The sequence below is a fragment of the Nicotiana tabacum genome, chromosome 20 (assembly GCF_000715075.1).
Source record: "Nicotiana tabacum cultivar K326 chromosome 20, ASM71507v2, whole genome shotgun sequence".
NCBI lineage: Eukaryota > Viridiplantae > Streptophyta > Magnoliopsida > Solanales > Solanaceae > Nicotiana > Nicotiana tabacum.
The window spans coordinates 138,166,929-138,190,979 of record NC_134099.1 but is presented as its reverse complement, the minus strand read 5'-3'; the positions used below and the strand labels follow the sequence as shown (position 1 = coordinate 138,190,979).

At 35.0% G+C, this 24,051-nt stretch overlaps 1 pseudogene; it reads left to right on the top strand.

Annotated features, from left to right (window-relative positions):
* LOC107796594 (protein root UVB sensitive 3-like) overlaps nucleotides 1-23,277 on the top strand; it is a 34,640-nt pseudogene extending 11,363 nt beyond the window's left edge.
* Nucleotides 23,278-24,051: the final 774 nt, after the last annotated feature.

Below are 24,051 nucleotides of genomic sequence, written 5' to 3'. Positions count from 1 at the left end.
TCAACAGCTTTGTTGACCTGAGCAGTAATTAACTTCTGCAGAGCTTCATCAACAGCTTCAGCATTTTCAAATTGAGCATACTCGTTTATTTGAGATCCATCGGGAGTACCCTCACGAGATTGCCGTGCAGAGTCCTGCGGAGTAGGAACCTGAATGTTAATGTTCTGTGGGCATCCCTGACTTTGTTGGTTCTCTTGGTTTCCTGGGGTGTTGTCATTGTTATTCGACATGATTGATGTAACAAGAAAGGTCAAGTGAAAAGAAAATAGATTATCAGATTCCCGGTAACAGAACCAATTTGTTTAACCAAAAAATAGAATTTTAGTCAAAACTAGAATTTAGAAGAACGCGGGTTACTGATAATCAAAAGAATATGTAGAAGAGAATAATTTGGAGAAACCAGAATGTAATCAGGAGAAAAATAAGTGAATCAGAGTATATTTCAATTGTGTCTGTCCTTACAAGTGACTAGATACCTCCCTTTTATAGGGGTCTTGAAGGTATGCGTTTCCTTCAAATCATAATGAGGCTATTATGAATAATTAAAAACATTAAATGCTACGTTACACAATCATTATAATCAATACAAAATCTCTAACGTATCCGGTATTTAATTCTTATCGAATTCCGTATCTGCGCTCTTTATTATGGTCAGATCCGTTCCTTTTGATAAATGATCTAAATAGGTACGGGCGCTGAATCCTTCAAATGTCCTCCCGTGCCTCTTCCTTTGCATTTGCTCGTTTCTATTTTTGTCCGTGACTCTTGACTAATTATAATTCTTTGACTATTTAACCAATCCACGTGTCTCAACATATATAAATTCAATTTTTCCCAATACATTCACATCTTTTTTTTTCCATTGTAATTTAAGTTTTAAACTAGTGTGATGACAATAGTTTTAAAAATATTTCAGTGGTTCTTGCGAGATTTAACTGGTATGGTTGGAGGCGTCTTGTTCACATGTTACCAGGTTTCTTTCATCTTTTTTGGCTTAATTTTCCGGTATCGTATTGATCCTATTGTGTCAAACAATGCATGTCTTGATTCTTTATAAAGACCGAAGCTACAGAAGCACCTCAGTCCTTCGAGGATAAATGATTTCCCATCAGACTTACATTGATGCCAGTTTCTTTTTCCACTTGAAACTATATGCCAGACAAATGCTCCCTTTCATAAAGAAAAGGAAATGATGATCTCTTTCCTATAATAAAGTTACCATGTCAGCATTTATGGATCGAAATCGAACATTTTTTGGGACAGTGATATTTTTGACCTGCCTCTTACTACCAACCCCCGTTATGATTTTTGAAATATAAGTTGTCACGACCCCGTTCGCTCTCCGTGAACCATCGTGACGGTACCTAGTCTTTACGACTATGTAAGCCTAAATTGCGGAAGATAACCAAAACTTGCAGAAGCAAACAATTTAAAAACAGAAATAAGGCAATAACAGTGTTTAAATGTGCCGTTCGGCATACACCATATATAAATCTCAAAACCAATATCCAAGTCCAAGACCCGGAAACCCACGAATCACAAGTTAAGAAAAAGAAATACTACATAGCTCTAACTCCGGAATTTTGTCTAAAAAGAACAGAAGTACAGAAAGGCTAAATACTAAAAGTAGGAATAGAAAGGGACTTCTCGGTCTGCGGACGCGACAGATGTACCTCGAATCTCTAAGCAGTCGCCTCCCTCAAGGATGGTAGGCCTGAGTAGCGGTACCTAGATCTGCACATAAAAAACATGGGCAGAAGAGGCATGAGTACACCACAGCGGTAGTCAGTAAGTGTCATGCCTAACCTCGGTTGGGTAGTGACGAGGAAGGTCAGGGCCCTACTGAGATCAAATAGATAATAAGATGACAGGATAAGATAAGCAGTACAATTGAGAATCTACAGTCAGAATCTATACAGAATGATAAGAGTACAATAACGGAAATAGAGATAAAGGCAAACCACAAGGAAATACCATTCACAGCTAGGATGATAACCGGGGATCTCTTGGTATCCCGAGGATCTCTTGGTATCCTCAATATATGCTAGGGATCTCTTGGTATCCCGAGGATCTCTTGGTATCTCGAGGATCTCTTGGTATCCTCAATATATGCTAGGGATCTCTCCGTATCCTGAAGATCTCTTGATATCCTCAATTATATGCTAGGGATCTCTTAATATCCCGAGGATCTCTTGGTATCCTCAATATATATGCTAGGGATCTCTTGGTATCCCGAGGATCTCTTGGTATCCTCAATATATGCTAGGGATCTCTCGATATCCCGAGGATCTCTTGGTATCCTCAATATACGTGCCAGTGATCTCTTGGTATCCCGAGGATCTCTTGGTATCCTCAATATACGTGTCAGGGATCTCTTGGTATCCCGCACCTTAGTCCAGCTCATAAATACGTACAGGGGATCTCCCGGGATGTCGTCCAGTAGTCCCAAAGTAAAACACACAACAACAACCAGATCATAAATACGTACAGGGGATCTCCCGGGATGCCGTCCCGTAGTCCTAAACTAAAACACACAGCAACAACCAGATCATAAATACGTACAAGAGATCTCCCGGGATGCCGTTCCGTAGTCCCAAAGTAAAACACACAGCAGCAACCAGATCATAAATACGTACAGGGGATCTCCCGGGATGTCGTCCCATAGTCCCAAAGTAAAGCACACAACAACAACACAAGAATACCCAATTAAGCTAAATTTCGTACCAAGTAAACAGTTAATTCAAGCCTAGCATGCTCCACATAATGCAATTAAGGCAGTTTAAGCAAATAGGCAATTATGTCAACTAAATATGCTTCTCTAAACTAGCAACAGGCTAAATTCACAAGTAGAATAAAACATGAAAAAGAACTCAATTGAAATACTTAAGGAAAAATCAGATTTTCAACAATTAGCTCAAGTACGCGCTCGTCACCTCACGTACAAGGCATTTTAATAATCAAATATATCATATCCCAAGGGGAAGGTCCCTCACACAAGGTTAGACAAGCCACTTACCTCGAACCAGCTCAAAATCAATCCGACACCACTTCTTTGCCACGAGTACTCGACTCTAAATAGCCCAAATCTATTCAATTCAATTGAATAATGTAAATAACACTTCAAGTAACTGATTCTACAATTAAAATCTAAGCTAATACGCAAAATTATGTAAAATGACATAAATGCCCCTCGGGCCCACATCTCGGAATCGGGTGAAATTTATATTTTCAGAAACCTCGTACTCTCATGAGTCTATACATAACAAGAACACTGAAATCGGAGTCCAAATGACCCCTCAAATCCTCATTTAAAGGCCTCTTAAACTCAAGCCCTAATTAACCATTTTCCCAAATTTCTCACCAATAATTAGGTCTTTAATCACATAAAAACAAGTTATGAAGTCAAGGATGTTACCTCCAAGCGATTCCCCTTTGTTTTCCTCAAAAATCTCTCTCAAAAGCTTCCCGGATGAAAATGGTGAAAGAATCCCTCATATTCGCAAAAGCAACTATTTATATGTTCTGCCCAACGATTTCCGCATTTGTGACCCTGGGAAACTACGTCGCATCTGCGACTCTCATTAAATGTCCAGAAATTGCATCTGCGATTACTTGTTCGCAGGTGCGACACCGCTTCTGCGATGACCCTTCCGCATCTGTGGAACCTGAAGGAAAGACTAAATTCCGCTTCTACGGTCCCTTAGTCGCATCTACGGTCCCCAAACCATCTATCAAACCTCGAATTAATCAAGGATTTGAGCCTAAGAACTCCAATTTTCCTCAAAATACGCTTTTGATCAAAAAGTCTATCAAACCTCGTCCGAATGACCTAAAATTTTGCAAACACATCTCAAATGACACAACGGAACTATTGCAACTCTCGGAATTCCATTCCGACCCTCGGATCAAAATCTCACTATCGAACAGGAAACTTCCAAAATTTAACTTTCGGCATTTCAAGACTAAATTATTTACGGACCTTCAAAATACAGTCTGAACATACTCCTAACCCCAAAATCAACCAACGAAGCTAACGGAACCATCAGATTTCCATTCCGAGGCCGTCTTCACTCTGTTACGACTACAGTTAACTTTCCAACACTTAAGCTCTCATTTGGGGATTAAGTGTCCCAAAACGCTTCGAAACTCAAAATTGAACATCCCGACAAATCACATTAGCAGAAATAAACTTGGGAAAAGTAGTTAACAGGGGATCAGGGCGGTAATTCTTAAGACGACCGGCCGGATCGTCACATAAGTACTTGTTGGAAAGAGACTGTTGCTTTTGCTTTCTTTTTCAGGGTTCTAATTTAGTAATGCCAAAATGTGGCGTTTAGTGGCAGATCTCATGAATGATCTCGGTATGCCCTTTCACATGTATGTTGTGTGCATTATAGTCTTTTTTATGCTTTGTATCGAAATTATATGAAAAAAGAACTTTCTTTCTCAATCTTTTGACTGGCAAGTGGCCGCAGTTTAAGATGTTCTCTGAATTGCACTTGGTTTTGGTGATCATAGAAAAAAAAGGCAGAATACATAGACAGACACTTAAACTATCAAAGAAAGTTCACTTGAACACCTCAACTAAGCCATTTTCCACCCAAACGCTTTTACTATACTTTTACTGCACCAGTTTAACACGTCTGACTGACATGGCAAATAATGTGAATATCACTGCATTTGAGTGCGTGAACAATAGAAGTATGCTGACAAAAAACCTATTAACGGTACAATAAACGGTAACATGCCTCCTCTCTCCAATAATATAATTAGACCCTCCTCCCTGTTACCAGCCCTAATTCTTCACCATTCCCTCAAAATCCAGCCCTATTTCTTCAACATTTTCTTGATTTTATTTAAAATTTCTATTCTTCTCTCCAAATTGTGTTCGAATCTTGGCTTAATAAGCTCTCTATTATGTATCTCAAAGCAAGAATCGATTCATGTCGGTGTAGTCATGAATGTCAATTGAAAACTTCATGGACTCCATCTAATCCTGGAAGGGTGTTCTATGGATGCAAAATTGAAAAGGTAAGTGATAATTAACTACAATTAATTAATTTTTAGTCATGTTATTTTTGGGCTAATTTTAGTTTGAATGAATTTTTTTGAAGGACAAAGGTGGAAGTAATTATTTTAAGTGGGTTGACGACGAGTTTCCTAACCAAGCGAATAGGGTTATTTGGGATTTACTGAACAGGGTCAAAGATTTTGAAGAAGAAAGGGATCGAGCAAGAACAAGGAGGAAGAAATTGGCTTCTATTATAGTAACGATGCTGATTATTTGGATCTGCTGTTGTGTCATCAAGTATTGAAGTTGCTGTGATTTTGCTGGTGGTTGAAGTATTTTGTGGTCAATTTGTAGTGGTGGTAGATATATTTTGGGTGTATCTAGTGTTTTTGGATGTAATTGTGGCATGTGGCCTTACTTCAATGAAATTAAACAACTTCTGCAGTTTTATGCAATTTGTTATGCCTAGGTGAAAAATTTTCTGCAGTTTTTATGTATTGGTTCAACTTTTCAGCAGTTTGATGTTTCCAACTGAATGCATACAAAACTGAATGCATTTGTTTAAACTGAATGCAATTTTTCTGCAGTTTGATGTTACTAGCTAAAGTGTTTAAACATAGGCATTTAAATTGCATTAAACAGAATGCTACCAACGCATTTAAATTGCATTCCAGCTATAGTGTTTTCAACAATTCCAAACAACTAGCAAAATACATGATCTGACCCAAAAAAGATAAAATAATCAATCCAAGTTTGGATACTTAGCAAAATACATAAACTGAAATCCAAAATAGCATAATCCTAACACAACTATAACACAACTATGGCGCTGGAGGGACTGGACTTGCAACTGAAGAGGTAGTTACTGAAGTTCCAGTTTGGCTTCTCTTGTTTGCACTTAGTTGTTGTAGCTGAGAAGTAGTTATAGCATTTCTGCCTTTAAAACTTAAGGCCAGGAGGTTTAAATCCAAGATCGATATTGACTGCACTGGTATCCTTTACAACCTTGGTCCCATATGATACAACTCTTTCACCCGAACTACCTGGCTGAAATTGACATAAAAGGCACATAGATCAGTTTTAACAAATGGTAGTAATAACAAAATGAAGTTGTGAATAGATAGTCCTTACATTAATGATAGTCATTCCAATTGTAGGGTTGGTGTAACATCCAAAACCAACATTTCTTGACCTCTTATGTCCATCAGATGGTGTTGCAGATTCAGCACATCTTCCTCTTGTTCTTTTAACCCCAATAGTAAGTTTTCTAGGAGCAGTTGGGGGAGGTGCATTTGGAAATGCACCCCTGCCAAAACTAGTGTTGTTTCCCCTTCCACTGCCACTGGTTATGCTTGTATTAGCACCCTTTCCCCTTCCTCTGCCATTGGTTGTGATTGTATTAGCACTCTTTTCCCTACCTCTTCCACTTCCGCTATTAGTTTCCTTAGATTCTTGAGTTTCTTGACTTCCTTGGCTTTGTTGAGTTGCTTGAGTAGACTCTCCCATTCCACCCTAAAAATTCCAGAAAGTACATATATAAGTTGGCATTTAAGTGAATAAAAAGGGGAAAAATATTACAACATACCCTTGATTGGAATGTAGACTTGTTATGGCCTCCTTAATGACATTTTGAACATGTCATATTAACTCCTTGCTTAGAGAGCTTGCCATACTTCTTTTATTAAGCTCATTCTTTGCCTTTCTTCTTTTCTTTTGGAGCCTGCCTGACATTGGTTTTGGTGCAGGAGGCTCAATTACCATGTAATTAGTGTCAGGCCACATCTTCATGTTGGGGATTGGTTCAAGAAAGTATTGGTATGCCTTGAGAAATGTCTCATTTCTATACCAGTGATCCACATAATTGTATGGTTCTTCATCTTGGTGATAGATTGCACATATTGCATGTGCACAAGGGATCCCTCTTAACTGCCAGGATCTACAAGTACATGTTCTTCTCCTCAAGTTCACTATGTATCTGTATTCATACTCATCAACCTCAAACCCATCAGTTCCAAACCACAAAACTTTGCATTTTCTAGACAACTCCTTATTTTCTTCTAGAATCACCCGTGTCATAAGAGATATGTCTGTAATCCAAGTCTCTGCAAGCTGTATCATATCAACATGTCTCCTAACTACTTTATGACTAATGTCCTCTAACATGATAATAATAGACTTGTGCCTAGGTTCTAATATCCAAGAATTAAAGGTCTCACACATATTATTTTCTACAATATCACATTTAGAGTGTTCACGGAAAAAAACTCTACACCAATACTCTTTGTTATACTTCAATAAGCTTTTACATATACCTTTCCAAGCTTTCCCAAAGCAGTCAGTTCTTCTTTCAACTTCACCTCAAAACTAGCCTTAGAACACCTCCAGAATTGCTTTCTCATCTCCTCACCTCTCCACGTTTTTGACCACTTAGACCATATATGCCTAGCACACATTCGATGCTCACAATTTGGTAGTAACTCTTGAATGCTTGGTACCAAACCCTACAAAACAACAATGAATCAAATAGAAAACAGATGGGACAGAATAAAGTAAGCTAAAATAGAATGTAGATAAAACAGAAATCAACAAAAATCAGAAAGCTAAAACAGAAATCAGAAAACTAATGAGAAGCTTTTGACTCATGAAGTCAGAAATCAGAAAGCTAAAACAGAAACAGAAATCAGAAGTAGAAAGATAAAACAGAATAAGATGAAGTAAAGTACCTTTTGCATATCAGACATAACTGTTAATCCAGCTCCATCTCCCAACTCCAAGTCAGCTATTAAGTTGTTTATAAACCAACTCCAAGATGCTTTTGACTCATTGTCTATCACAGCCCATGCAATGGGATATATTTGTTGGTTCCTATTTTTCCCAATAGCTACCAACACTTCACCCTTACATGCTCCTTTTAGAAAACACCCATCAAAACCAATGATCTTCTTGCATCCTTCCAACCAACCTTTCTTCAATGCATCAAAATATACATAGCAAGTACTACCAGGATTGGTTTGTTTAATTATATCAGCATAGTCATATAATCTAGCAAACTCCATCTTTCAATCCCCCATAAACTTCCTAAGCACTATCTGTTTTGCCCTGTAACAGATGGTTCTACCAACATATAAACCCAATTTGTCTCTAACCAATTCTTGTATTTCCCAGATCCTAATATAAGGCTGAGATGTGATCCTATCTATGAATTTGTCAACAATATACTTAGAATTACAAAGCTTATTTTTGTTTATTGGATTGTACTTGTGAATAGGATGATACTTCTTAACTATAAAATTCCCTGAATCCCTGTCAAGACTTGAAAATAACTCCCACTGGCAAATCTTTGATTTACATTTCACCCTCACCCTAGTTGCCTCATTAGGCCTGAGTTTCAGTTGTGCATGGTATTCAATAGCATAGTCAGTCACTGCCTTCCTAAATTGTTTGATATTCTCAAATATCATGCCAAGTTCAAAAATAACCACAACACAATCTGGATCATATCTTAACTTTGTACTCTTCCTTCTACTTGGCAAATCAACACCAATTTCAGCTTCCACATCTAGCTCATCATCAGAATCATCACTACCTATATCAGAACTATCAACATAGTCTTCATCCCCACCTAATTTACCAGCATATTTGTCTGCCTTGTTCTTGCCAATGTCTTCAAAGCCTCTATCTATTTTTCCTTCTCCTAGAGGTACTTCTACATGAACAATTAGTTTTTTCCTTCTTCTAGCATTTAGCTTGGTTCTCTTTTAAATTCCTAACAGCTATTAACTCTTCATCAGCATCACTATCATCTTCTTCTGGTACAATATCAAACTCTGAGTCACTACTACTGTCCAGATCTGAAATAGCACCATCAAAGTATGTAACATCATATTCCCTTACTTCAGTTTCAGTATTAACCTCTTCCCTTACTTTAGTTTCAGCAGCAACATCTTCCCCACTTCACTTTCATCAACAACATTTTTCCCCACTTTACTTTCAGCAACAACCTCTTCCCTTTCTTCTGTTTCAGCAGCAACCTCTTCCCTCACTTCACTTTTATCAACAACATTTTCCCTAATTTCAATTTTAGCAGCAACCTTTTGCCTCTCTTCTGTGTTTGTTTCCCCAGATGCACTATTCACTTCACTTAAACCTATTTCTGGACCACCAATAAGTCTAGTAGGAGGCACATCATCCATTACCTCAGGGTCTAGAACAATATGTTCAATATACAAATGTAACTCGTCTCCATTTTCAAGGTTAGACACAATATTCAATAATTGTGCATCACTATCCACATAGACAAAATTCTTAGTTTTCAGGTCTTGGTAACAGAAGCCGCCCACTATGGCATATCCCATTTTTAGTGTAATATAATAGTTCTGGAATAGAAAAATGGTTTTTATCAATATCAGCTATTAACACCTCCTCTTCCCCCACATATTTCGAGTCATGGTCAAGGGTAAAATTACCACCATGGTAAAAATTAACAGCAATAAAGTCTGACATCACTATTTTAATATTCCCCAATTTCTTTAAAAAAAACCCTAATTGTGGTCCCAAATCAGTCCCAACTCCCACAGAGGCCCACCACTAAAATGACTACAATACAAACACTAAAAAGACTTACCCTTTCAGCACTTCAATTTTGAAATCAAGCAGCACTTCAACAAGTCAGCACCAACAATATACTGATAATCGTTCTTCAAGCACATATTTGGACAAAATCAAACAAATCGAACAGATATTTACCTATGGCACTATTACCACTCAATATCGAACGAAAACGAAGCAAAATCAATGGACATGCATCGCTTTGGGCGGATTTTACTGGAATCGAATTTGGGACTTAGGACTTTTTTTGATCGTTTGTTGTTTTAGGAATGTGTAAAGAGGGTTATAATCAGGAATAGAGTAAATATGTTTGGTTTTAGCTGGTAAAATAATCTATGTGTCATTGTAAAAAACGTGTCAATTTTTAATTGGTTAGATTATCCATGTTGGAAGCGCGTAATCAAACTCGTCAAAAATTTTTATAAGCTCAGGTCGGACGTGTTAAACTGGTGCAGTAAAAGTATAGTAAAAGTGTTTCGGTGATAAATGGCTTAGTTGAGGTGTTCAAGCGAATTTTCTTTGATAGTTTAAGTGTCTGTCTATGTATTCTGCCTAAAAATTAGTGAAGTTATGGTAGAAAAGATAGTTTGATAGCGAAGATCACATCAAAGTTTATTTGAACAGTTTAACGAATTTGAAAGTTAAAAGTTGTATAGAAATTCAATGGTTAAACATTTTGAGACATTCTGAAAAGGAAAGAGTATTATATAAATTGAGACAGAAGAGGTATAGTTATTGTTTGTAATTTAAATGATTTATTAAGTTTTATAAATACATCAAAATATAATTTTATTATTATGAAAAACATTTTTCTAGAAGGTTAAATGACATTGATTTGTGCTTCTGTTGTCATTCCTGAAACGGATGCAATGACAATAAAATCATTTGTATTTCTTGCAGGAATGTTGATGGATCTTGTGTCTCCTTTATTTTCGTCGGCCTTTGTGTTTGTTGTCTGTTTAGGAAGGTTATCAAGGTCATTCAGTAAGTGAAATATTGCTCTTAGTGGCAATTTCATTCTCTTATCTTCTAAATAAAGTGTAAACTTCTTGTCTGGTTGTGTCTAGTATTCAACTTGTTTGTCTAATGTCTCTTGATTTTTAGGGTTGGGGCTGTTAGCGTGAATTGTCTGATATATCAGATCCTTCACCTTGCCAAAAGTACTAATATGCTTTATAATTTAATGTAAAGATGCTTTCCTTTACTATGTTGATCTGTCGTATCTTGATTTATTACATAGGTGAATCTTTGTTGTAGATATTTAAGATGGAACACAATTTTAAAGAAAGATACTATTATATCTGATCATTCTTACTGCAACTTTTTTAGTACTTTGTTCCAAGAGACACAAAATAGATATAAAGCTTATTTTGGCCAGAAAAATAGTCTCTCACTGCGTGTGGTCATCCAAAATATTTGGAGAGGTGCATCATCTCCTGTTTCACATCAGTATCTTTGTTAAAGTGCCTAAACCATTCAAATTTCACATAAGCATTTGTTCCAAAGGCAATAATTCTTCTCATTCTAGTCCTGTAAGATCAAGAACTTTGACATCTATAAATTTATTGAACTATTTCTTTCACCAAGCTAATGGAAATTAGCATCAGCTCTGATCAGTTTCATTTATCATAGTCATCATGAACGAACTTTTCACCTCCACGTGTGTTTCCAATTACTGATGATTATAAAATCGTTTTCCTTGTCAGATAAGTAGATTAATTTTATTGACAAGAAGGAACAATCCCGTGTGCAAGAGTTCCATTCTGCTGAAGGATTGCATATAGGTGTTTGTAATACGCAGCGGAAGACAATAACAATCCTAGGCAGATCTTTTTATGTTTAAAATTTATTTACATGTCAATAGATCAGATCTAAGACGTACCTGGTGAAGAGAGCTTCGTTTCAAAATTTCTTCTTTAGTGCGAAGACTCTATGCGTATCCACACCGAGACTGATCCTTGCTATCAACTCTTTGATCAATGAAACCCGCGAACAAATTGAACGAAATATTGTGTTGAAATTTTTCACAAAAATCTCAACTCAATGTTAGAAGAACAAGAAACACTTTTCTTGTAATTGTATTTTCTCTCTTGGCTTGTGTTGCACTCTCACTTTCACAAAGTGGGTTTTCTTCTCAAGAATAAGTGATCCAGCAAATTTTCTCCATCACCCTTTATATAGTAGCATCACCTACAAACCCTTTTCTTATTTGGTTGAGGTAATGATTTACTTAGGGTAAAAGTTTATTCCAAAAATAAACTTTATGGAATTTTTCTAAAAAGAAATCGCAAAATATTCTTAGGAAGTTTGAATCTGCCGAATTTTTGCATGGACTTTCCATGAAGTCCAACGTGAAAGTTGGATTGTAATAATGACAAATCCAATTCAATATTGGATTTTCCTTATAAGTCATTAATTATTATTTTGCTAAAAACAAAGTTCAAATCCCATAACAAAAAGATTTCGTCTTGTAGACGTCTCTTATGGGATTTACAATCCAATTCTAAATTGGATACTTTATTAATATTTATATATCTCCTATATATAAATAAATATCAAGTATGACTACTTAATATATATCATATATATTCAACCAAGAAATAATTTAATTTTCTATTCTAAATAGAAAACTTCAATTTGTTCACAGTATTAATTATATCCTCTGTGCTAGCAAAGAATATAATAATATTTCATTTGGACTAACAGCTAAATGTAATTGAATTATTAAATTCCTTAATTTAATTATCAAATAATAAGTTAATTAATCCTTTAGCAAAGATCAGAACACTCGTTAGTGTGCGACCCCATAGGTTCAATACTAAGCTGGTAGTAAATTGACCACATCAATATACTAATCAAAGGTGGCGTCTAGAAACACTCCTTAACGACCGGATAATATGAAGTATACAATTTACTCTCAAGAACCAGTAGAAGAATAATATAGTAATTCCTTCTATCCTTATAGCTCTGGATCACCCTAGGATATGGTTCAACTGTTAAATCCTAGTAGGCGACCAACTATGTGTTCATGTCAAATATAATCGACCATCGAATGACCTAAGAAACTCATTTCTTCTTTCATTCAATTGCCCTGGCCAAGGTCTTAATTTGGTCGTTTATAATTCATGACAATATGGAGATTAAACTCATTACCAAGAGTTGACAGATTCCATCTTGAACAATCATTAATTCTACAAGCATTTAATCATACCCAATATCCTTTCAACTATCGCCCTAGGGCCATAGGTGTCTAGTATCAAAGTACAATAAATAACTTGTCAATTACTATGACGATCTCAAGTCAAAGGAAACTTTTACATCATATTCTTCAAGAGAATATCCTATTGACAGTTTATGGTAATTCTAACCATTAGGAATTATAAAATGAGTCGGTTCAATGATCATATCTCTATATGCATCATCTATCTATGTAATTTAGTTAATGAGATCAACTAATATTTATCACATAAAGACGATTACATAAATATTGATCTTACCGGATTACTAATGTCCAAATTAATAATCCTACGATCAAGAACAAATTTAGATTAAATTATAAGAGACTTTGCTCTCATTATCATGATCTCTATCACGATGACAAATCCCAGAATTTAATCAAGGACCTTATAAAATTAATCAAACAATTAATAACAATGATAAAAGACTATCAAATGCCATATATATTTTATAAAAATATGTTCAAAACATCAAATATGATATTGGATCTAGGACATATCTACTATATCCCTAACAATCTCCCATTTGCACTAGAGCCAATCGCTCTTGTACTTCATTCCCAATTTCCATTTGTGCTTGTCAAACTCCTTTGCGTCAAGAGCTTTAGTGAATGGGCCTGCAGCATTTTCTTTTCCATCAACCTTTTGAATCTCGACGTATCCACGTTCAATGATCTCTCTTATCAAGTGATACCTTCGCAGAACGTGTTTAGACTTTTGGTATGATCTTGGTTCTTTTGCTTGAGCAATGGCTCCAGTATTGTCACACAACAGTGGAACCGCACCTTCTATTGAAGCAACCACACCAAGTTCAGTTAAGAACTTTTTCATCCATACAACTTCCTTAGCAGCTTCACTAGCTGCTATATATTCTGCTTCAGTCACTGAATCAGCTACTGTAGCTTGTTTGGAACTTTTCCAACTCACTGCACCACCATTTAAGGTGAATACATAACCAGAAATAGATTTGCTATCATCTCTATCTGAAGAGAAACTTGCATCAATATAACTTTCAAGTTTCAACTCAGAATCTCCATAGATGAGGAATTGGTTTTTAGTCCTTCTTAAGTACTTAAGAATGGTCTTCACCACCTTCCAATGTTCCTCACCAGGATTTGTCTGATAGCGGCTAGTCACTCCAAGTGCATAAGCCACATCAGGACGTGTACATGTCATGGTATACATGATAGCTCCCACTGCACTAGCGTATGGGATCTTACTCATACGTTCTCTCTCTTCAGGTGTTTTAGGACAATCCTCCTACTGAGAGTAATTCCAGTGCCTATCGGTAGATAGCCTCTTTTGGAATTATCCATATTATACCTCTTTAATATGGTATCAATGTACAAAGACTGGGAAAGTCCAAACAGCTTCCTAGATCTATCTCTATAGATCTTTATTCCTAATATATAAGCTGCTTCTCCCAAGTCTTTCATGGAGAACTGTTCAGATAGCCAAATCTTGGTACTTTGCAATGCCGGTATGTCATTCCCTATGAGCAATATATCATCAACATACAACACTAAGAATATAATTGTGCTCCCACTAACCTTTTTGTACACACAAGGTTCTTCTTTGCATCTAACAAAATTGAACTTTTCAATTGTCTTGTTAAAGCAAATATTCCAACTTCGAGAAGCTTGCTTTAGTCCATAAATGGATCTTTGTAGCTTGCAAATTTTATTATGATTAGACGAAGATGTGAAACCTTCAGGTTGTGTCATGTACACATCCTCTTCTAGCTCACCATTAAGGAAAGCTGTTTTCACATCCATTTTCCATATTTCATAATCATAGTATGTTGCTATAGCAAGCAAAATCCGAATAGATTTGAGCATTGCGACGGGAGAGAAAGTCTCGTCATAGTCAACTCCTACTTTCTGACGATATCCCTTGGCAACAAGACGGGCTTTGTAGGTCTCCACCTTTCCGTCTGCTACAATCTTTTTCTTAAAAACCCATTTACAACCTATAGGTTTTATATCCTTTGAAGGTTCAACTAAAGTCCATACTTTATTTTCCTTCATGGATTCCATTTCGGATTCCATGGACTTTTGCCACTTCTCATAATCGGAACTTTGTATAGCCTCTTTATAGGTCTTAGGGTCATCATCATTATGATCAACCTTATTTGATACATCATCTTGTACCAATAAATTTAATCTAGTTGGTACATGACGTTCTCGTGTAGACCTTCTAAGAGGTACTTGTACAACCTCTTCACCTTGTGCTGGATTTGGTTGTTGTTCAATTTGGTTTAGAACTGGTTCATTAACCTGTTCTTGAACTTCAGTTAGTTCTTGAACTTCAACCGTTGAAGATGGCAACTTCCTTGGCAACTTCAAAACATCCAATAAAGGTTCTTCAACTTGGGTCTCATGATCTTTATATTGTGTTGATTCATTAGTTTCTTGATCTTCATCAAGTTCTATTTCTCCATTATAATTTCCTTCTAAAAGAAATTCCCTTTCCAAAGAGATTGCTCCTCTGGCCACAAACACTTTATGGTCAGAAGGGTGATAGAAATAATATCCCATTGTTTCCTTGGGATACCCAATGAACCTACACTTATCAGATTTTGAGTCAAGTTTATCAGACTGTAGTCTCTTAACATAAGCTGGACAACCCCAAACTTTAATATGTTTAAGGTTAGGTTTACATCCTTTCCATATCTCATATAGTGTTGCAAAGACTGACTTAGTGGAAACTTTATTAAGTAAGTATATTGCTGCTTCCAAAGCATATCCCCATAAATTTATTGGAAGATCAGTGAACCCCATCATAGATCTCACCATATCTAATAAGGTTCGGTTTCTCCTTTCAGACACACCATTGTGTTGTGGTGTTCCTGGAGGTGTCCACTATGAGAGAATCTCATTCTCTTTGAGATATCTGATAAAATCTTCACTAAGATATTCTCCACCTCTATCAGACCTTAGTACTTTGATACTTTTACCAGTCTGCTTCTCAACTTCACTACGGAACCTTTTGAACTTTTCAAAAGATTCAGACTTGTGTTTCATAAGATACACAAATCCATATCTTGACATATCATCAGTGAAGGTGATGAAGTAAAAATATCCACCTCTAGCTTGAATTTTCATGGGCCCACAAACATATGTATGAATTAGTCCCAATAATTCAGAAGCTCTTTCTCCACTTCCAGTAAATGGAGATTTGGTCATTTTTCCTTTGAGACAAGATTCACAAGTTGGATATGATTCAAAATCATACTTGTCAAGGTACCCTTCCTTGTACAACTTGTTAATTCTTTTCTCTCCAATATGACCAAGCCTACAATGCCAAAGGTATGTTTGATTTACATGATCATCTCTTTTCCTCTTAAGACTTGAAACATGCATAATCGAATTAGCATTCACATTAGGTAAGACATAAACGTCATGTTGAAGATAGCCATTCACATATAAATTATCACTATAATAAATAGAGCAAATACCATTGCCTATATTTATGCGAAAACCACGTTTGTCTCACATAGAAGCTGAAATTATGTTCGAAACAAATTTAGGAACATAATAACAATCATCCAACATAAGTACTTTGCCCGTAGACATTATTAAAGAAATTGATCCTACAACTACGGCCGCAACTTTTGCACCATTTCCAACTTGTAGATTAACTTCTCCTTTTTTTAGCCTTCTAATTACCTTGAACCCTTGCAACATATTACAGATGTTATAACCACTGCCAGTATCTAATACCCACAGTGAAGAATTAGTAGTAGCTAAAGAAACCTTGAAAACATTTTTCATTAATATCTCACCTTGTTTCTTGTCCTTTAGTGTTGCAAGATACTTCTTGTAGTTTCTCTTCCAATGTCATTTCTTCTTACAGTGAAAACATTCATCATCATATACTGGCTGCAAGATCAAATCTTCAGAAATCTCTTTACCAAGCTTGTACCCCAACTTCTCATGTTCTTCAGTAAGAACGGTCATATGATTGACAAGGGGTCCAACTGGAGAGTTTTCAATGTTCAACTGTGTATCAATCATCTTCTTAAGATATTCAATGATTGCAGTTGGATCCATATTCTGATGTTTCCTCTGGAGTTCAGAACTCATAGAATCGAGAATGATGTGTTTAATAGCAAGGCATTCTTCTAAGTATTTCTGATAAACCTTGGTGCCTTGAACATCATTCTCTGGTGGGATTATCTTTGCAGGCTTATCGATCACATCAATAAGGTTTTCATGCATGAGAACAATTCTCAAATTTCTATACCAGTCATCAAAGTTTGGTCCTACCAATTTGTTGGTCTCAAGTATTTCACACAGTGATATAACAGACATACTGAGAAATCTAAAATATAGAAAAGAAAAGGCAATAATATAAGAACATATTTGCATATATCATAAAGACATGGACTTTTATCTAAATGATATTTCCACTAATTATTTTAAATTATTTACCCTCATTATAGTTTACGAAATCTTTCTTTCTATTAGTGGAGTAAAGGAATCCTTTAACAATATGTATGAGCCCCTTGGAAGTCAAGTCGTTTCTCACATATATTTTAAAGGTAGGTACTCTTACCAATTGTATCCCCATACAATTTCCTTAAATAGCTCTATGTCAAATAGTCCCCTGGTAGTCAGGTCGATCCTATTGGCATAGTTGAGTTCAACCATCATGATAGCAAAGAACTTATTAAATTTTATACTCCCCCGGGTGGTCCAGGCATCTAGTGTAAAATTGAATAATTCTTTCAATCCATACATCTAATGCAATAAATAATTTTAACATATTCTCGAACTATAAGTCTCCTGGTAGTCAGGCCGCTCCTTATAAACAAGAAATAAGTAAAATTATTTACCTTGATGGATAGCTTTATAATAAAATATTTTATATTTTATTATTTAAGAACCCAAATTTTAGTAAAAGGGAATTGTTACTAAAACAACTTTTAATAACATGAAGATCAAATCTTTTACAACATGCGAATTTAGTTCAAGTTGTCTACATGCTTAGTCCTGGAATGATTTGCATCACATGTAATAAATAATTCAAAATTATGTAACGAATAAGCATGTGACATAAAAACGAAATTCAACATCTTCTAACATGTTTATCTTATATATAACATAAAAATAATTCATGCCAGAAAAGTAGTATTAATTAACATATCATAAACTAATAACAATTAAAAATAACAATAGAATCATGTAACCTATTATAGATTCCCGCCGTATTTAATACAAAATTTCAAATTCAAGTTTTGAACTAGCTCAATAGTTATATGAATACATATTTTATCCACAATAAAATAATATCAACTTTCAAACGATTTGACTATTGTACAATACACATGTATTATGATTTGAACTCTTTAAATATAATATTAAAATATTTCTTAAATAAATTTTAGACACAATAAATCACAGCTCTGATACCACTGAAGGATTGCGTATAGGTGTTCGTAACACGCAGGGGAAGACAATAACAATCTTAGGCAGATCTTTTTATGTTTAAAATTTATTTACATGTCAATAGATCAGATCTAAGACGTACATGGTGAAGAGAGTCTCGTTTCAAAATTTCTTCTTTAGTGCGAAGACTCTATGCGTATCCACACCGAGACTGATCCTTGCTATCAACTCTTTGATCAATGAAACACGCGAACAAATTGAACGAAATATTGTGTTGAAATTTTTCACAAAAATCTCAACTCAATGTTAGAAGAACAAGAAACACTTTTCTTGTAATTGTATTTTCTCTCTTGGCTTGTGTTGCACTCTCACTTTAACAAAGTGGGTTTTCTTCTCAAGAATAAGTGATCCAGCAAATTTACTCCATCACCCTTTATATTGCATCACCTACAAACCATTTTCCTATTTGAGTGAGGTAATGATTTACTTAGGGTAAAAGTTTATTCCAAAAATAAACTTCATGGAATTTTTCTAAAAAGAAATCGGAAAACATTCCTAGAAAGTTTGAATCTGCCGAATTTTTACATGTACTTTCCATGAAGTCCAACGTGAAAGTTGGATTGTAATAATGACAAATCCAATTCAATATTGGATTTTCCTTATAAGTCATTAATTATTATTTTGCTAAAAATAAAGTTCAAATCCCATAACAAAAAGATTTCGTCTTGTAGACGTCTCTTATGGGATTTACAATCCAATTCTAAATTGGATACTTTATTAATATTTATATATCTCCTATATATAAATAAATATCAAGTATGACTACTTAATATATATCATATATATATTCAACCAAGAAATAATTTAATTTTCTATTCTAAATAGAAAACTTCAATTTGTTCACAGTATTAATTATATCCTCTGTGCTAGCAAAGAATATAATAATATTTCATTTGGACTAACAACTAAATGTATTTGACTAATTAAATTCCTTAATTTAATTATCAAATAATAAGTTAATTAATCCTTTAGCAAAGATCAGAACACTCGTTAGTGTGCGACCCCATAGGTTCAATACTAAGCCGGTAGTAAATTGACCACATCAATATACTAATCAAGGGTGGCGTCTAGAAACACTCCTTAACGACCGGATAATATGAAGTATACAATTTACTCTCAAGAACCAGTAGAAGAATAATGTAGTAATTCCTTCTATCCTTATAGCTCTAGATCACCCTAGGATATGGTTCAACTGTCAAATCCTAATAGGCGACCAACTATGTGTTCATGTCAAATATAATCGACCATCGAATGACCTAAGAAACTCATTTATTCTTTCATTCAATTGCCCTGGCCAAGGTCTTAATTTGGTCGTTTATAATTCATGAAAACATGGAGCTTAAACTCATTACCAAGAATTGACAGATTCCATCTTGAACAATCACTAATTCTACAAGCATTTAATCATACCCAATATCCTTTCAACTATCGCCCTAGGGCCATAGGTGTCTAGTATCAAAGTACAATAAATAACTTGTCAATTACTATGACGATCTCAGGTCAAAGGAAACTTTTACATCATATTCTTCAAGAGAATATCCTATTGACAGTTTATGGTAATTCTAACCATTAGGAATTATCAAATGAGTCGGTTCAATGATCATATCTCTATATGCATCATCTATCTATGTAATTTAGTTAATGAGATCAACTAATCTTTATCCCATAAAGACGATTACATAAATATTGATCTAACCGGATTACTAATGTCCAAATTAATAATCCTACGATCAAGAACAAATTTAGATTAAATTATAAGAGACTTTGCTCTCATTATCATGATCTCTATCACGATGACAAATCCCAAAATTTAATCAAGGACCTTATCAAATTACTCAAACAATTAATAACAATGATAAAAGAATATCAAATGCCATATATATTTTATAAAAATATGTTCAAAACATCAAATATGATATTGGATCTAGGGCATATCTACTATATCCCAAACATCTGCAAACTCGATCCAATCATCTTTATAGGTTGGAGATTCCCTATGAGTGAAACACCAAAAAATTAGCAAGATAACCTACAGCAGCATCACATACTTTCCTTTCCTTCAAGAATTCTTCTATTTTTTTCCCTCCATGTAGTTCACAAATTGCCTGTGGACTCTCTTACCATCCCCTCTTGACTTCCAGCTTCCAAATAATGCTATAACATACCTGGGGTAACGCATCAGATGGAAAATAGATTAAGCATCAAAGTCTGCAGGTTAGTCACAACTTTGTGGTGATTGACAGATGGTCCATGTCCTTTCTCCATCTCTTACACATATTTTTGTTGGTCTTCAATGTTGCAGCAGAAGATTGTAAAATATTATGGAGTTAATCTTCTTAACTAATCTACCTGCTAAATACTTTCAAAGTGTAATTTACTTATTTTCTCCAATGTTATAATGTTCATTATTTTCTTCTTGGCTGCTTTAGTTGTTTGTCCTTCTGACTAGAATATTATGAAATTTCAATTGCAGTAGCTTTCTGGTCTGTAATTAATTCACCCATTTTAGATGTTGGGTAAATTTTGGCAAAGAGTTTTAAGCAGTCTGAAGCATATTTTTAACCTTTCTGGCTGACCTTGAAGCTTTTTCTTTTTATAGAAGATGATTTCTTCTTGTTAATGAGGCCAAACATGCTGAAGTGATAGGACTGACTTTCTAAATATCATCTTTATTTGTTTCGATTTAGCAGGTGTTACTAGTGGAGCCACTAGAACAGCTTTGACACAGCACTTTGCCTTTCAAAACAATGCAGCAAATATAACTGCAAAGGTATTGTGATAGCTATTACAGTGGCTAAAAAATTGCCAAAAATCCACTTACTCAGACTTGGTATCCGTTTTTCCTGTTCTGATAGGAAGGAAGCCAAGAAACTCTTGCTATAATGATTGGGATGGCTTTAGGAATGCTTCTTCCACACATCACAATTGGCCACCCATTTGCAATTTGGATATCCTTTTTGTCTCCTACTATGTTCCATATGTATGGTTAGTTATGCTTTGCTTTCAATTTCCTGTTTCCATGAATTTTATGGTGCAATGCCGAAGCTTTCTTAGTGCAAAATGTACTATCTTGTTGTATCTGGCAGCAAACTATATGGCTGTCCGTAGTCTTTCACTGAATACCCTGAACTTTGAAAGATGCTCCATTGTTTTATCACAATTGTTCAAGACGCCAAGGTGAGTTGAACAATTTAATATTTTCAGTCATAGAATGAATAACTGAATCCATATCCTAGAATATCATTAGAGTAGGAATATTTATGACACTGTGTTGCGATGCTAAAATGCGTTAAATTTTCTGTTGCTTTTATCTTTTGCGATTGAACTATTAATTTAGATCTTTTGTGTGTGCTGAATGTTTCACACGAGTTTTTGACTAGACATGCAGAAAATTATGTAAATCTTGAGCTATATGACGTAAGGTTGCTAATATGGAGGTTTCACACCTTGGTTCAAGTTCTCTCTCCAAAGCAGGTCTCCTCCATGGAGCATGTTCTACCTTCACAACTGACCTGATGGACCCCCAAATACAGTGACTCTCCATACAAGCGAGTACATTTAGGTGTCAGAGTTTCTTCATTTGGCAGCCTTGCTATGTGAGATTTTCACCTTTGTTATTACTAATTCGCACCCATATCTCTTGCTCGTGGTATTAGCAGAGAAGAATATTTGGGTAGTTAAGTAACGACTTGTCTTTTGATCGATAGGGTCAACTTCTTACAAATCTGCTGAATCAACTCACAAAAAAGGTTGATAGACATGTTAAACATTTTTCAAGATAAGTTATTTGACCTAAGAGTTTCACTTATATATACATTCTCTCTTGTCTTTTCAGTGAAGTATTTACTTCAACAAGAAAGGGAAATTATCAACATTGTTACTCATAAGGATTCAGCTGCAGCTGATATATTGCAATCATTCATCCATGAGCTTGTCATGGCAAAACTAGGTGATCAAGGTGGATCCATGTCTTTTGAGAGCCAATCCTGGATGGATAAACACTACGTAGTATTTGTTCTGAAGGTATTTTCCTACATGAAGAGCTTTCGGGGACGAAATTCATGATATATTCACTGCTTTTATAATTAGATCATAGTCAATTAATGTTGCTATTGAGTAGGTTGATCTTATCCATGCTTCTCTTTAATGTGAGATTACAGAATTTTAGCCAAATTATACAGAACCAGCTCCTCTGCTTTGGCCTATCACAGTTGCAGGCCAGTAGTCCTATTATTCTGCATATAGAATAGTTTTTGATGTTTATGTACTGACCAATCAACCTTGTAAAATTGTGTGCAACACAGCACTGCTTGAAATATCTCTATTTTTGGCACAAGATGAAGACTGCTCCTATAGGCACGAGGTATATGTGTATATTCGTACTTATCTGTATCTTGCTATTTCATGTGTGCTTGGTTAATTTTTTACATTCTAGTTTTAGATTTCATCTCGATGGGGTTACTACTATTAAAAGAAATCTGATGTATTTTTTATTGAATAACTAGATCTTGTTTCGTGACTCATACAAGTGTAAGGAGAATATGCTCCAGTATTGCTAATGACTGCTGACATTAATTGCTTTTAAAGTGTTCCCAAATGTGTTCTTCCAAAGCAATAAATGACTTTGAAATAGTCATTAGTTAGCTGGCATAATAAAATAGTCAGTCAAAATGGGCATAAGGCGTATATTATTTGGTTTTTCTTGTTTGGTAGGGTTAGGGAGGGTGAATTGAAGCCCATGGACGCAGAGCAACAGAGAGAGTATGGCCACAAGATGGTGAATTTCATTGCTGATTATTACAAGAACAATGAGAACTACTGTTCTCAATCAAGTTCAGGTTTTCACAACCTATTAATTTCGTTTTGTATTTGTTCCGAAAGTATTTTGGTGGAGTTTGTGGAGACTTAGCTAGAAAAAAATTATTCCATTATATTCTAAATGATTTAGTGAAGCTCAATTTTTTAATGAATATATTTTTACTATCTTAGCTGGTTGGTGACCATATCATATATCATTCCACATGATAAAAAATTTATTTAGTTCCATGAGGATTTGAATTTGTAATGTTTGTCACTCTGGTGATTATTTATGAAATTTGTTTTATGTTGTAAGTTATTTGATATAATTATTTCTTTAATCCTACAAATAAAAAATATTCAAATAGAAAAAGAGTTTTCAACAACAAAAATATTGTGGCAGAAATGAACTGCCACTATTTATTTTAAAACACTAATATTATATTGTAGCGGTTATACACCCCACATAACTTTTAAAAAAAAATATTTAGATCATATTTTGGGGTTTTATAAACCCCCACATAACTTTTTTTTAAAAAAATATTTAGATCTATTTTGGGGGTTTATAAACCCCCACATAACCTTTTTTTTTCCAAATATTTAGATCATATTTTGGGGGTTTGTAAACCCCCCACAATATTTATTTTTTGAACCATGCGATCATATTGAGGGAGTTTATAAACCCTCGCAGTATTGTTTTATTGACACATTGAAATCATATTGCGGGGGTTTAAAACTGACACTAATTATCTTTCAAAACCCTCACAAATTAAAAATTCATTTTGTGGCGTTTGTCATGGAGGTTTTAAAAATTCGTTGCAATAATGCTCGTGGCAAAAGTAACTGTGGCACTTCTAGAAACCGTCACAATTCTTTTAGTGGGGGTCAAAAACTGTCACAATTTGACCAAAAAACCCCCTATAAAGTAGGTATTTTCTTGTAGTGTACA